We start from the raw sequence: 17,041 nt of genomic DNA on the forward strand, positions 1-17,041 counted from the left end.
GGGATCTTCCTGACCCAGGGATCAGACCCACATCTCATATGTCTCCTGCATGGGCAGACAGGTTATTTACCTTTAGCACCACCTGGGAAGCCCAGTGGTGGCCCTACTGCTTCAGAAATAGGGCCTCGCAGGTAGTCTGGTCTTACAGCCTGGTGTAGGACCCTGGGGTAGATACAGAGAATCTGGCAGAATCCCCAGGAGCCTGTGGTGCCAGCCCTGGACAGGGCCAAGTGGGTCCCCCCAGAGCATCCACTTGGTGCATGCAAAAATGAGACAGACCCCGTGGAATGGCTACAAGTCCCCTCCTAGCTGCCTCTTCCAAGGACCCTTGCAACTCAAGACAGCAATGCAAGCACAAGCTGGGCTGTCATTACAGGGTGGAGAAAGGCATCCAGGGCCTTGCGAACTATAATTACCCAGCAGGTCCAGGGCAGGCCCTCAGGGTGGAGACAATGGGCTTAGACTTGGTCTTCCCTCCTCACCACACTCGTCCCACTTCCATCTTGAGCAAGAAGCTTCTGGGCTGGTGCCAGTACCCAGAGGGCCAGGAGTTAGCTAGGTGCAGTGCTTAGAAATCCTGATATTATAAATATGTTTTTTAAATTATTGTTATTACAACACAGAGCCCCATCCTACTCCCACTGTCATCCTGTCTCTCCTCCCCCAGCCTTGGGCTGGGGGAGGGATTAGGGATGAGTGAGGATGAGGTGAGAGTGGGGATAGTTCTCGAACATCTGACTTAGCTACTGTTTAAAAGGCTGAACATTCAGTGGTTTTACTATTTTTTTTTTTTCAGTCCTTGTCAAAATATCAGGAAGCCAGTAGAGCAGAGGGCACAGGAGAAACAAGAGGTGAGACTGCAGTGTCCTCGGGACAGAGCACCCTTGACTTTGTGGGCCCCCAAAATGGGTTTGGATATGATGCTGAGGGCAGGGGGCAGCCACCTCAGGGTGAAAGCTAGGGAGGAGCAGGATCCCATTTGGGATGTAGGGAGAGCATCCTGTCTGCCTGCTGTCGGGAGGAAGAGAAGGGGGAGCAGAGCCTGGGAGTGACTGGGGATGGGGGTGGTGTAGGGTCTACATGACAGCTGATGCTGATCTCAAGTAGGGAATGGCAATGCATAGAGAAAGAAGCTGGCAGATTTAAGAATTAATAAGGAGGTAGACCAGGAAGCCTATGTTCATTCATTTATTCAGCAAATATTTATTGAAAGTTCTGTTCCCCATTCTGTGCTCCTTCTTCAGGTTGAGGCCCTAATTCACACCCAGAACAAGGTCTTTTCATCCTTGGCTCCCCTGACCCTGCCACCCCAAAGTAGGTCTTGCTAAAAGAAAACAATGGCAGCCCTCAGAAAACACGAGAACGGGGAGAGGGTTGGTTACCCCTAGAGACCACAGCAGCTCCCTTGAGAGTTTCAGACTGACATGGAATCCTTAATCACAGCGTCTGGTTTCCTCCATCATGAGGCTCCTTCCACAAACCACCCAGTTAATCATGGCCTTGGCACTAACTAACATCACCCTTCCTCACCCTGTGCTTCATTCCCCGCCACCCTCCTATTTTTAAGTGAACGCACTTCTGCTCTAGTGATGCATGTTTCTAAAGCACCTCATATCCTGTCCAGAATGAGATGGATATCCATCCACGAGTGACCCTAGCCCAGTCAAGTTGTGCAAAGTCTGTACTGCACAAGCAAGCCTGGGGCTCCATTCCCGTCACAGACATTGTAGATTTGATTATTTATGACAATGTACCAGTAGATAGAAATAAAATGAATTGCAAATGGGGTATTCTTTGCTGATTTGTACAAAACAGTTGTATGATTTGGTATGTCTGCTTCCACACAATCACAGGATCCTGAGTCACCCTTGTGGATGAGGCCTTTAGGAGTCCAACCCCTCCTGTGGGCTCTCTCCAGCCCTCAGCCACCCGGCCTGTATCAGCTGTGGTTGTGGCTCTGACTCTCCCCCAGCCCCTTGAGGAGACACAGTCATCTGATCTTGCTGGTGAGCCCCGTCCTCTGTCCAAGGAACGCTGCTCCAGACTCTGACCCTCCACAGGGAGGCCAAGGCATTCATTCCTCTGGAGGCCCTCACTACTCCACATCACATCAAACTTACTCCAGCACACTCACATCTCATACAAGCACATTTTGTACTTACCCAGTAAAAACATGGCTGAGTCGCAGTTAACTAGTTTCCATGACATAATGTTATAGTTACTAACATTTCATATTCACAATTTTATTTTTTGTAGTTTTCTACATTTTTCCCTGTATCCATCATTTGCATGAACCTGTGAGAAGCTTGACTGACCTGGCCACAGCCTTTGGTGGGAGGATCCTTACCCACTGGACACGCAGGCACATGCACACAGGCACATAGAGGTGTGCACGGGTGCACAAGCTTGTGGGACTTGGCCTCTCACACGAGAAGGAGGAGATTATGTGCTCTGTACCTTGGCTGTGCCCTTAACCTTGATTCTGTCTCACAACTTAATGTTAACATTGAACCAGAATCTGACTTTATGCTTAACCCTGAACCAGTCAGTTGATGCTTGGAATCAGAAAGATGTCCGCTTCTATCACCAGCAGGAATCACACCTCCAAGGCGAGCAGAGATAGTTTGGACAGGGTATCTCCCTGGCTGAAGAGTGAAGGTAGAGACGTGGCTATCGTGCAGTGTCTGGCCATCAGACACGATCATGTGTCAATAGTCTCAGGAGCAAACTTTATTCTCTCATTCCAACAGTCACCAAATACATCTAGGCGAGGCTGACCCGTTACCTTCATCAAGACCTGGAATTTTTTTTTCTTTACTTCATCCCAGAACAGGAGCAGTTATCTGTGTCCCTGGGCTGACATGCAATGGGGCCTCAAATCTCTTTGGAAGAATTCTGCTGCTCTGGTCTTGCCCCAACAGCTCCAGCTGCAAAAATGAGGATGGCCAGCAGAGGGCGCATGGAACCCACCATGGGCAACCCAGTTAAAGGAGCAGTCCCAGTTTTGCTCAAAAAGCCCCTCAGTTCTTGATCTTGGGCTCTATTCCTACAACCTGCCAAGGTTTAACGGGAGCCCTTGCCTAGAACTGCATAAACAGGAGCAACCATAAACATGGGCAGATAGAGATGTTTTCCAGGCCATATGGAATACCTCCAATGCTGGGACCTCTAGTAGTGGGAAAGGCAGATAGAGTACCATGGGTGACCAAGGCCCTTCACAGCCAATTAAGTTGACTTGCAGCCTGCGGGGAGCCTCAGGCCATAGGATACAGTAGGCCTAAAGAAAACCCAAGGGCCAGTAGCTCAGTGAAGTTAGGTAAGGAGATCGGGAGGCCGCTGATAGGACTCTGAGTGTGCCTAGAATATCATGGCTCCTATTGAGGTGATTCCTTGAAGAGAGGGGCCACAGGAGAAGGGACGGGCCGTCCTCTTTTGGGTTCCCCTGATGCTCCAAGTGCTTCTCTGATAGGGCCGCTAAGGGATGGAGCACTCTCTCCGTTCCAGGGAGTGGAACCTAACACTTCACAGACATCATCTGAGGAGGACACTTCTGCTTGCTCCTTCAGACCCTTGTCTGTCTCTCTCCTCCTGCTTCATGCTCCTGACTGCCAACCTACATGAAGACACAGCAGATGCTCCTGCCCTATGACTTTTGGCTGGATTCAATCTATGGGGAGCACCAAGCCAGGAGGAAGACATGGACTTTGGGAAAGCTGCCTGCAGCCTACACTTGAGGGTCCAGCTCAGTGACCTACCTAGTTTCGGGACTGCCCTGGCTATACTGAGGGGCAGCCAGGCCTATCTGCTTTCTTTCACAATAGGATCACTCAGCCTAAGGCTAATTCAGAAGCCTTCTACACCCTCACTTACTTTCAGTAGGTCAATAAATAATTGCTGACACATTCTCTGTGCCAAGTCCTAGGTGCCCAGGGACACAGACACAGAGCTGAGGTGAATCTGACAACAGCCTTTGACAGAGCTAATGGGGTTCTTTTTTGGCGGGGGAGGAGGCAACGACACAGACAAGGAAATTGATGACGAGTCACAGGGACTGAGGGAACCTGCAGAAGGGTATCTCACCTCCTAGTGGTCAGTTGAGGGAGTGGGGTTTGGGCCTCTGAAAAGTCAGCCAGGGGGAGTAATGGAGGTCTGGGAGACAGAAGGTGCAAAGGCTGGGGTGGGGGAAGTCCCTGGCGGTTTGGGTAGACTCTGGCAGTTGGTGATGGACAGGGAGGCCTGGCGTGCTGCGCTTCACGGAGTCACAAAGAGTCGGACACGACTGAGCGACTGAACTGAACTGAACTGAACCAGTGGTTAGGACTCCATACTCTCACTGCTGAGAGGCCAGGTTCAGCCCTGGTTGGGGAACTAAGATCCCACAAGTCATGCTGTGTGGCCAAAAATAAAAAAATAAAAAGGCTGGGGGAGGGGGATGACTAATTCACATGGAAGCCTGTGCTGGCCAGGCAGGGCCTCCTTCTGCCCACTGGAAAGCTGCTTGAACTTCAGAGACTCCTGCCAGCAGGCGTGGAATGGCATGTGCAGCCAGGGCCACTTTAAACTTTTATTTAAAAATGTATTAAGATATAATCAGGTGGTACTACGTAAGAGATGTGGGTTTGATCCCTAGATTGGGAAGATCCCCTGGAGTAGGAAATGGCAACCCACTCCAGGATTCTTGCCTGAATCAGACACAACTGAGTGCACACACACACACACACAAACACACACACACAATCAACAAAAAGAAAACTGCTTAATATATAGCCCAATGTGTTTCAAATACATGTAAATTAATATTACCTTCACTTAGATCAAGATATAGACTATTTCCATAATGTCTTGTAACCTGATGATAGTCAATAAACCTTCCCAAAGTTGACTACTATTCTTTCTTCTTTGATTATTTTTTTCAGATTTTGAATTTTATAAAAGTGAACTTATACAGTATATACTTTTATGTCTGCTTCTTAAATTCAACATTATGGTTGTGGTAGTGCCCCATCTTGCTGTTTTTGGTAGTATATCATTCTATTTCATTGCTGTAGGTATTCCATTATTTGAATATATCATAATGTATCCATTCTATTGTTGGCAAACATTTGAACTGTTTCCAGTTTTTAGTTATTTTAAATAAAACTGCTTTGTATATATTTGCACATGTACATTCTTATTTCCTAGTGGAAATAAACATTCATTTATGTAGAATATAAACCCAGAAGTGGAATCGCTAGGTCATAGGATATACACATATTTAGCTATAGTAGTTACTTCCAACCATTTTTCTAGATGGTTGTACAAAATTACTCTCCCAGCAGCAGTGTATGAAAGTTACAAATACATGTAGTTCTTTCAGTTGTTCCACACAACAACGTGGGAAATCTTCAGGGGAAAAGCCAGGGTAAATGTGAAACTCACTACACATTATTCCCTTTTCTCAGGGAATAATCCTTCAGTTCTTACTTGCATTAGTTGTTCTCCAATGTCCTCAAAGAGTTGTCCTTTATATTTTGTCCAAGTTTCTTAATTGTTTTTGGCAGGAGTATTATTCTGATACTACCTGCCACCATGGCCAGAACTGGAAGTTTTATTCGGTTCAATTCTGACACCGGATTAGAAAATACTGGAAAGGGATAGGCCCCACTGGCCCAGCTATTTTCAGCTCCAGCTTAGAGTCTCAGACACCTGTGGCATCACATCCACATTCTGAATTAAGGCTCCCTATTTTCCTTTCTTCTTTTAAAATTTTATTAGATTCCAACCATGGGTGAGTAACTGGTAATAAACTAACTTCTCCACTGTAAACAAATACAGAGCTAGATAAAACATTTACAGTAACTGATTACAGGCATTGGACATCAAACAACCTTCATTCTTGAGAGAAAGGAAACACAAGAGGTGAATTCCACTTTCACTAAAGTTCTTTGCCTAGGGCATTTTCCAAAATAAGGCAGAAGTAAGTGGAGCCCAAACAGAGCAAAGTAGATGAGTAAAGGAAATAGAGATCAGAGATAGAGGATACTGAGGTGGCTGAACTTGTGGGGCAGGGTATTAAAGATTAAGGAGGGAGCTGCATGGAGAAGGAGCTCTAGAAATCTGCCCAGATACACTCTTGAGGCTTTGTCTAAGTTGCACAGTTGCAGAGAAAGACTCTTTCAAGCCTGATGGATAAAAAAACTCTGAGTCTGTGAACTAAACGGAGGTTCCAGAGTTCACACAGGGCTGAGACCTGATCTGGCCAGAGTGGAAAGACCTTGCTGAAAACCTTGAACATTTAATTAAAACCTTAGAAAGTCCATACCTTAGGAATAGGGCCACTCTAGCTATATAGACATTCAGAAAACAAAGATCATGGCATCTGGTCCCATCACTTCATGGGAAATAGATGGGGAAACGGTGGAAACAGTGTCAGACTTTATTTTTTGGGACTCCAAAATCACTGCAGATGGTGACTGCAGCCATGAAATCAAAAGACGCTTACTCCCTGGAAGGAAAGTTATGACCAACCTAGATAGCATATTGAAAAGCAGAGACATTACGTTGCCAACAAAGGTCCGTCTAGTCAAGGCTATGGTTTTTCCTGTGGTCATGTATGGATGTGAGAGTTGGACTGTGAAGAAAGCTGAGTGCTGAAGAATTCATGCTTTTGAACTGTGGTGTTGGAGAAGACTCTTGAGAGTCCCTTGGACTTCAAGGAGATCCAACCAGTCCATTCTGAAGGAGATCAGCCCTAGGATTTCTTTGGAAGGAATGATGCTAAAGCTGAAACTCCAGTACTTTGGCCACCTCATGCATAGAGTTGACTCATTGGAAAAGACTCTGATGCTGGGAGGGATTGGGGGCAGGAGGAGAAGGGGAAGACAGAGGATGAGATGGCTGGATGGCATCACCGACTTGATGGATGTGAGTCTGAGTGAACTCCAGGAGTTGGTGATGGACAGGGAGGCCTGGCGTGCTGTGATTCATGGGGTCGCAAAGAGTCAGACAGGACTGAGCGACTGAATTGAACTGAACTGAGCCATATAGAACTGTGGTGTTGGAGAAGACTCTTGAGAGTCCCTTAGGCTGCAAAGAGATCCAACCAGTCTATCCTGAAGGAAATCAGTCCTGAATACTCATTGGAAGGACTGATGCTGAAGCTGAAACTCCAATACTTTGGCCACCTGATGCGAAGAACTGACTCATTTAAAAAGGCCCTGAGGCTGGGAAAGATTGAAGGTGGGAGAAGGGGACAACAGAGGATGAGCTTGTTGTATGGCATCACTGACTCAATGGATATGAATTTGAGTAAGCTCCAGGACTTGGTGATGGATAGAGAAGCCTGGCGTGCTGCAGTCCATGAGGTCACAAAGAGTTGAACACGACTGAGCAACTGAACTGAACTGAGCCACACAGAATACATTACTTTACACCTGCCCTAACAAAACCTCAATAAGATCAAATTAAGCCTCTAGTAGATTTACTGCCCAATGAAATAAACTCAACACTCCATAAAGAAGAGCATAATCCAGACTCAACAATGTACTGTCCACAGTTCCCAACACACAATCAAATATTACCAGACATATGAAGACACAGGAAAATATGATATATAGCCAGGAGAATAGAAACAGATTCAGAGATAACACAGATACTGGAAATAGCAAATAAGGACTTTAAAACACCAATTATAAATATGTTCAAGAATTTTTCAGTGATAAGATGGACATAATAAATGAACAGATATGCCATCTCCGCAGAGAAATGGAAACTGTAAAAAAGAACTAAATGGAAATTCTAGAACTGAAAAACATAATCTATAAAATGAAAGTTTTACCAGGTAGTCGTTAAGAGTAGACTGGGCTCTGCAGAAGAAAAGTTCAATAAACTTGAAATCGAGTCAATAGAAACCATTTAAATGCAAACACAGAAAGAAAATGGACTGAAAAAAAAGTGAACAGAGCTTCAGGGAAATGACCTGGAAACAATATCAGGGAGACTATTATGCATAAAATTAGAGCCCCAGAAAGAAAGGAAAGACATTATGGTGAAACTTTAAATAAAATAGTGACTAAAATTCTAAATTTTATTTTAAAAATTATTAACTCATCATCCCCAAAAGCTTAGGATTATAAAACCTCAACCAGGGTAAATACAAAGGAAACCACATCCAGGCACATCATAATCAAATCTCTTAAAACCAAAGAAAACATCTTAAAAACAATGAAAGGCACAAACACGTTACATTAAGAGGAACAATGATAAGAATGAACACTTATCAATCATCAGAAGTCATGTAAGCCAGAAAACATGAAAACATAAAAAATATATAGCATATTAAATATGCTATTAAAAATCAACCAAGAATTCTATATCCAGAAAAACTATCTCTATAAAAGAAATGAGAAATAAAAATATTTTGAATTTTTAAAAAAGCTGAGAGAATTTATCACCAGTGAACCTGTATTACCAGAAATGTTCAAGGAAGTTCTTAACTCTGAGGAGAAATGATACCTGATGGAAACTTGGCTCTAAACAAAAGAACAAAGGTCTGTAATAAGCAGATATAAAATATATTTTCTTGTTTCCTAAACAATTTAAGAGACAACTGAGTATTTAAAGCAAAAATAACAACCCTTTATTATGGAGTTCGTCATGTTTGTAGCAGTAAATGTACAACAACTCAACAGAAAGGAAGGGAGGGCCAAATGGAAGTATGTTATTGTAAGGTTTTTATATAAAAAGAAAAGTTTATCCTTTTCCTCTTTTCTTTATTTTTCATTTTATTACCTTCCTCTTTCTAGTTATAAATACAATACAAATTTATTTACATAAAATTAAAACCCGGACAAAACACGTAACCTAGAAAATGTAAATGTTTCAAAGCACTATCACCAGCAGTAAATATCAGTAGTTGTGACTTAATAGTTTTAAAAGGTATTAAAAATCTGAACACATATATGAATATACCTTATTCTGCTCCATCTGACTAGATCCCTCTACTAGTTATGTGAGTTTTTCAATAGATTCTCCTGGATTTTATGAAGACACAACTATGATAACATCCGCCAGCAATGACCCTCTGACTCTTTCCATTACTTACTTCTTTTACTAATCCATTATTTCTTTTTTTTCCCACCTTACAGTCCCAGTAAGGACCTCCAAGCAGCACTTCACGGCAGTAGTGAAAGGGACATTGTTTGGCTAATGTCCATTGTTTGGATGGTAATGGGAACTGTAGAGTTGGAGTCCAATATTGGCTCTTGGTTTCCAGTATATGACTTTTAGGGCTTCCCCAGTGGCTCAGTGGTAAAGAATCACCAGCAATGTGTTAGAAGCAGGTTTACTCTCTGGGTTGGGAAGATGCTCTGAAGGGGGAAGAGGCAACACACACCAGTATTCTTGCCTGGAAAATCCGATGGACAGAGGAACCTGGTGGGCTACAGTCCATGGAGTGGCAGAGTCAGACACGACTGAGCACACACGCACACGTATGTTATTTAAAAAGTTAATGTTTCCTCCTCTTCACGATTTTCCAACTTTTTACTGTGAATAGCTGGTGAGTTTTATCAAATGTCTTTTGGGCTGATCACAATGTTCCTTTTTTCTTTTTAATCTATTAATCAATGGATTTTATAATGTTAAATCAAATTTACAATCCTAGAAAATCACCAAGTCGATAACTATTTTAACATACTATGGAAATCACTTTGCTGTATTCACAAATTAGATGGATCCGCGATTTTCTTTGCAGGGGGCTGCCTTGGTGTTAGCATAATAAATAGATCTTAACAATAATTGTGGGAACTCTGGCTCAGGAACACCACAGTTCTCAGAGGGAGAATGCTTGTGTTCCTTGGCTGGGCCAACAATGCTGCATGCTTGAACGCCCAATGTCACAGCTCTTTGTGGTCAGCTTGTTTAATCCTAGACACAGCTACCTCTCAAGGCCTGCTGGTTCCAGAGTTGTGGGCAGAGTCCATTCCAACACTCAGTGCATGTCTAGTTCCAGATCTGCCATTTTCCCTTCCTATTCCCTGAGATGAGACAGTTCTTGCTTAACTCTCAGCACGTAGAAAGCTCATTATACATTCTCTTTGAGCAATCCTGGCTTCCTGAGTGGGAGAGGCACCCCTCTACACCCCCTCAACCCTGCCTCTCCTGTTCCTTAGGCAATCCTACCTTCCTGCAAATAAGATGATCTCACAGGCAGCAAACAATCTGATCAGGTGTTCTCTCAGCAGGGGCCACATCACATGTACACTCTTTGTAGGGGGTGGGAACAAGAGATATGGGCTGTGAAGAACTCAGACCCCGACACTGAGGACTCTGCCCACGTCCCACTGCTGAGCCTGGGTCTGCACAGCTATGGGCCTAGCCTTGGGAGGAAAAGTAAGTGGGAAAGGATTTTTGAAGATTCCTGGGAGCCAAAAATATAGCCACCCAGGACATGAGGCTGACTCATGAATGGGCTCCTCCTGCAGCCCATTCACCCCATGGGCCTGGAGTAGCCTGAAGCCAGCTTCACCCATCCAGGCCTGTATATGGCTTTTTCTGCTCTAATGCCCATGGCCCCCTGCACCTGGGTTCCCACACCCTGGGGCCAGCTGGCAGCCGCTGCACTCTAGGGGCACAGCTCTGCTCCACTCTCCTAGCAACACAGACGGCCAGGCTCACACCAGGTGGTCACAGCTGGGGTGTCCCAAAGCCAGGCCCGGAGGTGAAGTCAGCCTGAACAGTCCATGCCAGCCTGTGACTCAGTCGCTAGAGGCACCACAGGCACCAGTTGGCAGTGCTGGGCACCACCAGGCAGGGCATTTCACCAAGACAAATCAGAGACCAAAGTTGCTGGTGCTGTAGAGGGGTGGGTGGCCCTTAGAGACAGAGGATGCAGCTGGGACGACAGGCTGGAAACAGGGCCATGTTTGCTGGAATCTTGGGGAAGTCTTTGAGGCCTCCACCAATCTCATCGTGGTCTCCAAGACTCTTGGGTAGTAGGAGACAGAGGCTAAATCTATACCAGTAAGAAAGGTATGAGGGGTAGGGGCTGCTAAGGTTCATCTTGAGGAGAAGGACTAGGAAGTCTGGAATTTAATCTTTGAAGTTATCTCCAAATGAGGCTATACATTTTACATGTGTGTTATAAGCATTCAGTCATTCAATACTCAGGCCTAAAATAGTGCCTGACTCATAGGAGGCTCTCAAAATATTTGTTGAATAAATGACCAAAGCATAAATATCATAAACCATGATTCTTGAAACACAATTTTCAGGGACTTCCCTGGTGGTTCAGTGGTCAGCCAGCCAATGCAGAGGACACAGGTTCGATCCCTGGTCCGGAAACTAAGACCCCACATGCCAAGGGGCAACTAAGCCTGTGCACCACAACCACTGAGTCCATGCACCTAGAGCCTGTGCTTCGCAACACGCGAAACCACCGCAATGAGAAGCCTGTGCACCACAAGAAAGAGTAGCCCCCGCTTGCGTCAATTACAGAAAGCGAGCGCACAGCGATGAAGAGCCCACGCACCACAGTGAAGACCCAGTGCAACCAAATAAATTAAAAAATCCTTACAACAAACACTGTTCTCACATTTTTTCCATATTTATTTCACTGAAAGCCTAGAAATATGGAAGTGGCCTGGCCTTCTCTCTGAGTGGCCCGAGTGTCAGCTCTAATGGTCAGAAGAGGAGGAAAGTCTTCAGCCAGGAGAACAGAGTGTCCTGGCCAGGTCACTGCCAAACGTGAGTGTCTGTGGATGTGTGGCCCGGGGCAGAGCACAGAGCTAAGCTGTGCCAGGACTCCAGGCCCAGGGAGCGAGTCCCAAGCTGACAGAGAAGCAGTGGCATGTGTCTCAGGAGCCTCAGTAATTAGATTCCAGGGCCGCCTCCCACGCTTGTTCCTCTTTGTCATCCTTGCACTTTCAGTAGTCTGACCTGCCCTTGACAGCCATGTCTCTCCCCCAGAGCTGCAGAGGGATGGATCCTGAACCCCTGCTTATGCTAGAGTATGGTGATGGTCACGCCAAGGCCAAGAGCATCTAGGGAACAGAACGGACCATCCAGTTGTTCCCTGATCCCTCTGCTGTTCTGCCTGGAGAAGCTGATTTGTAAAAGAAGGCACCTTCTCTGCTCAGGGACCCAGTGTGGCTGGCTGATAGAAGCCTTCAACTTTCACGGGAAGCTGGTGAGAACCCCAGCATTGATTGGGCCTCTATTTGGGGGCTACAGGTAGCAGTACTGAGGCATTTGGTGCTAGGAGAGGCTGGGTGATTCTAGGGCAAGCCGACTGTACCCTCTGGGCTGAGGAAGAAGCAGGAGAGAGAGTAAGCTTGGGGGTGTCTTTGAGGCAGGGGCTGAGACCACAGGGCCTTTGTAAGCTGCTTTCTTGAAGAAAGCACTCAGTCACATGGGCCTCACTCCCACCTCCAATAACCTGTTCTGTCACTTCCCTACTTGGGCTGGGCTACCCCTGGCTCTCCCACCTGTCTGCTGCCTCCCTCCATTCCTCCCAACACTCTCCACTCCCAGGCCTCAGGGCCAGAGCCTCCTTGGGCCCAGCTGGGTAAACCTGCCCCTACCCTGCTGCCGGCAGTCCCTTTGTTGGGTCCCAGAGCAGATGGGTTTTCTCTGTAAAAACAGAGACAAAGCAGGTCCGACAGGGGTGCTATTGGGGACTGCAGGCATGATCAGGACATGTCTAGACTCTGATGCAAGGGACATGGCATAAGTCACCAATGCAGGGTCTAAACCCCTGATTGAGTGCATAGAAAATATGTGAGCTTGGGGTGAACCCTCACTCTTCCCAAGGCTCAGTTTCCTGATGAGAATTGGTTCTGCTTTCGTGTCTGCCCTGGAATCTGGCTCAAGGCCAGTAACTAGGCTCCGATTGTCAGAATTGGCTTTGTCCCTGTTTGGATCTTCAGAGGCTGGTTTTCTGTAGAGCCTCTAGCCTCTCAGCCCCCAGGGGGATTGCGCCAGGGTGGGGAGTCCCCACATCTCCAAGCCTACTTAATCAGGTCTAGGCTAAACACACAGCATGCATTCAAAAAGTTTGTTGAGGGATCAAATGGCACAAAACTAAAGCTGGGAAACTCCCTCTGTCACAGGCACGCCCTCCCCTGAGTTCTGCTGCACCAAACACAGCTCACAGGCCAGCTTTGTTGCCTCCTTGACTAGTCCTGTCATCCCAGGATATGTGGGGCATTGCCTTTAGTTCACTTCAAAAGCTACACCACTTCAGACCTTCTTTCCAGATGTTACCTGGTGCCCATGCCCCTGGCTGTCTCCTCCCCTTTGCTGCTGCTGCTGCTAAGTCGCTTCAGTCGTGTCCGACTCTGTGCGACCCCATAGACAGCAGCCCACCAGGCTCCCCTGTCCCTGGGATTCTCCAGGCAAGAACACTGGAGTGGGTTGCCATTTCCTTCTCCAACGATGCATGAAAGTGAAAAGTGAAAGTGAAGTCTCTCAGTCGTGTCCGACTCTCAGCGATCCCATGGACTGCAGCCTACCAGGCTCCTTCATCCATGGGATTCTCCAGGCAAGAGTACGGGAGTGGCCCCTCAAATATTGCTAAGGCCTGCCTTGCTCCCTATCACTATAGGGCCAAGCTCTGGCCCTGCAGAAGGCCCCCACAGCCCCTCCCCATCCAGCCCTGCCCCAGACTGCTGTTCTTTCCACCCTGCACACTCACAGGTTTCTAGTCTTGATCAACAGACTGCTTAGTGAACAGACCCAAAGAAGGCCAGAGGCCATGGGACCTGGAGTTGGGCCACATAGGCTACACTGAAACGGGAGTTTCTCGGGTTCTTCTTTGTGTACCCTCTGGCTCCTGGAGTGGCCAGAACTGTGGAGTGGGCATCCCGTGAAGACGAAGTGCCCCTATCAAGACTCAGATCTCCTTGGAATCCAGGCTATTGAATGACAGGAGAGGGCTGGGCCTTGAAGGAAGGCTGTATTGGCCTGAATAGAGCAGACTGTATCTAGAGATCTGTGGCCCCAGGGCCAGGACAGGGCAGGTTAGGGTCTTGGCTCTCTGGTCAGCCCCTGGCACTTCACAGGAAGGTATCCTCAAGGGCTGCTTCATCAGTTTCACTACACACCCCACTTGGGGCTGCTTCCAACTCTGGGCGGTCCCCTGGGTTGGCCTCAACTTCAGCTGGAGATTGTTCCTGTTTCGGCCCTTCCCTCAACCCCCACCCTAGGCTGAGTCCCAAGGGCATCTCCCAAGGGCATCTGTTCCTGCTAGAGCCTGCCAGTCCATTGAGGAAAAAGAATTGTAGTTTCTCCTGACCTTGGACAGATCTGGCCTCATACAGCAGGCCTGGGCATAGTGCCCTGAGCTACTTGAGGCTCCCCTGAAGGACAGGGCCCCTGAGCATGCCTCCAAGATGACAGGAACAGAAGAGCACAAGTCTCTGCTTCCTGGATCCCCTCATGCCCTGCCTCTCTCTGGGCCATGGCTGAGGGATGAGCTGTAATAATAATTCCTGTAACAACAATAATATTGTTACTAAGGAATGTTTTTGAACACCCTCTCTGTGGCAGGCTCTCTGTGGCTGCCTGGGGAAACATAAATAAATAAGATAAACACAGTCTTTGTACCTATAGATCTCTCTACCACAGCCCTGGGCAGGCATGGGCCCTGGCATATGGAAAAGCACTCAATATGTTTTTGTTGAATGAATAAAGAATGCATGAAGTGAGCAGTCTGGTTGTACTGAGCAGCAGAGATGCCTGGTGGGATGTGCAATGAATAAGTGAAGGCCACCAGGGCAGAGGTGAGGCATGACCCAGCTGCCATCATCCCCACCTTGGAGAGGGCTCCCAGACCCTGTAAACTGCCCTGTGACCTGGTGCTTCAGCATAATAGGGATTCAGCAGTACAGCAATCCCCCAGGGAATAAGAGCAACAAGCCTGAAAAGGAAATTCTGAGAGTTTCCTGGAGGGCGCACTGGGGATGGACTGAAGCAGCTTGCCTAACTCACTGTCCAGAAGCAGGGCATCTCAGCAGTGAGCCTACAGTGTGACTCCTAAGAAGGTCTGCCTCCAATCTCCAGGAATACAGCCTTGCCCAGGCCTGTGTCCTGTGGGAGGGTGCTGTCCAAAGCGGGCCTCTGACGTCCCCTCAAGTCAGGGGTGCCATCAAGGACCCACTGTGGAGGATGACTGCCATGGACCCTGGAACTACCCCAGAAACTGCTCAATGAAATGGAAAAGTTTATACCTCTGATTTTGGAAGAGCCACTCCCCACCACACCCCTGTCTTCGACCCTAGGGGAGAAGCCTTCAGAGATGGATTACCCAGCCCAGAGCCTGAAGGGCTAGGAAAGACATACTCAAGCGGACCACCCCTGGACAGGGGTGATATACTTCCCCCAAAGGAAGTAAAGAGGAAGGCGGTGAAGGAATTTCAGGATGGGGGTGGTGGTCGGGAGTCCTGGGGGTGTGTAAGCTGGGAGAAGTCTGAGGAAGAGTTTCAGGAATCCACTATGGGATCCCTTGGGCAGGAACTTCCTCAGCCTCCTGAGGTCCCGCCTCCCCACAGCAAAGATCTGCACCATTTACATTCACCATGGCTCTTGGAGTGCCGATGAGGCGTCTGATCACCCAGTCATGCAGTGCACTTAGTTCTCAGACAGTCAGTGACAGTGTCAGCTGCTCCCAATCTCCACATCATTCAGTGGGGTCCAAGTCCTAGGGATCCTCTGGCCTAAGGGCCCCTGAGAGACCATCCAGCCACTGACTCTTTACTAGCCCTTCTGCTTGGTTGGTCCCTGTTGGACACAAGTCTGTACAGAGTTGAGCAGAAACCTCCTTGCCCACAGAATTGAAAGTCCGATGACTGGCACTCTCTGGTTATGTCCCCCCAACCCATACATTCCCATATATATCCTCCAACACACATACACACACCACTGCCACACACACTACTCATGTTTCTCTGCCACCTGAACAGACAGCAAACAGCACCCCTTCTCCCAGAGAGGCATCCACGTTCCACCTTGAAGAGCACACCCACTTCCTTGGACTACCCTAAGTACGTGCCTCTCAAGTGTCCTCTTTCTTGAGGTGTTATAGATCCGACAGATCCGTCTTACCCCATAACCTGTTAGCCTCCCAAGGGCAGCGTTCTTAACAGAAGTTGGACAAGAGGGCACACAGAGTTATCAAGAATGGCTAAATGAGGGGCCTCCTCAGGGTCTGGAACAGCACACAGTGCTTCCCTGATGTAGCCAGTCCGAAGTGTCCATGGTGGCCTAAGAGTGGTCAGTGGGGCCCTTACCAGGCCATAGCTCCTGCAAATGTGGCACCCTGAAGGACAATGGTTGAGAGAGAAGACCAGGAAGGTCCCAAGTGAAGGGCTGCCCCAGATTCCACTCTGCTCAGGTACTTCACACCCCTGCAATGTGGCACAGCCACAACTCTAGCCACACTAGTTGCTCCTTTCCTAGGTAGGTAGCTTTCCAAAACTCCTTACAAGGGAGGATGAAAAAGGGCCATGAATGCAGGAAGAAAGCCCGGGAGGATAGGGCAGCCGGAGAAGGCCTGAGTGTCCTGGGGAAGCAGTGACACTTGTAAGGATAAGACAGAGCACCCAAGAGAGCCTTCCTGACCTCCCCAGACGAGGTCGGGTACTTTTTTGTCCCCCCTCCCATACTCGGCACTGCCCGCTGTCAACCTGAGTCTGTGACACTAGCCCAGGTCTGCTCAGGGGCAGGGCTTCAGTGCTCGCGGTTCAGAGGACTCCTCGCAGAGGTGGGGCCCAGAACTGCCTGCCAGGACCCTGACGAAGCAGGGCGAGGCCCCATCCCCCATCTGGGCAGCCCCTGCCCCGCATCTTTCCCCGGGCTGGGGCGCCGCCCCTCAGAAGCAACTTCAAAGGACCCGGCTTGAGCTTCCGCAGCCGCAGAGCTGAGGCTCGGGCAGGATCTCGGACGTTGGAGCCTTCAGGGTCCGGGGTCTTGAGAACCTGGTGGGGGTGCCGGGCTGCAGGCAGTCGGGGCTGAGGAGCGGGTCCTCAGAGCCCCCCGAAGTGGGAGGGTCGGGTCAGCCGCGGGG

Source organism: Bubalus bubalis, chromosome 9 (assembly GCF_019923935.1).
Source record: "Bubalus bubalis isolate 160015118507 breed Murrah chromosome 9, NDDB_SH_1, whole genome shotgun sequence".
Lineage (NCBI taxonomy): Eukaryota > Metazoa > Chordata > Mammalia > Artiodactyla > Bovidae > Bubalus > Bubalus bubalis.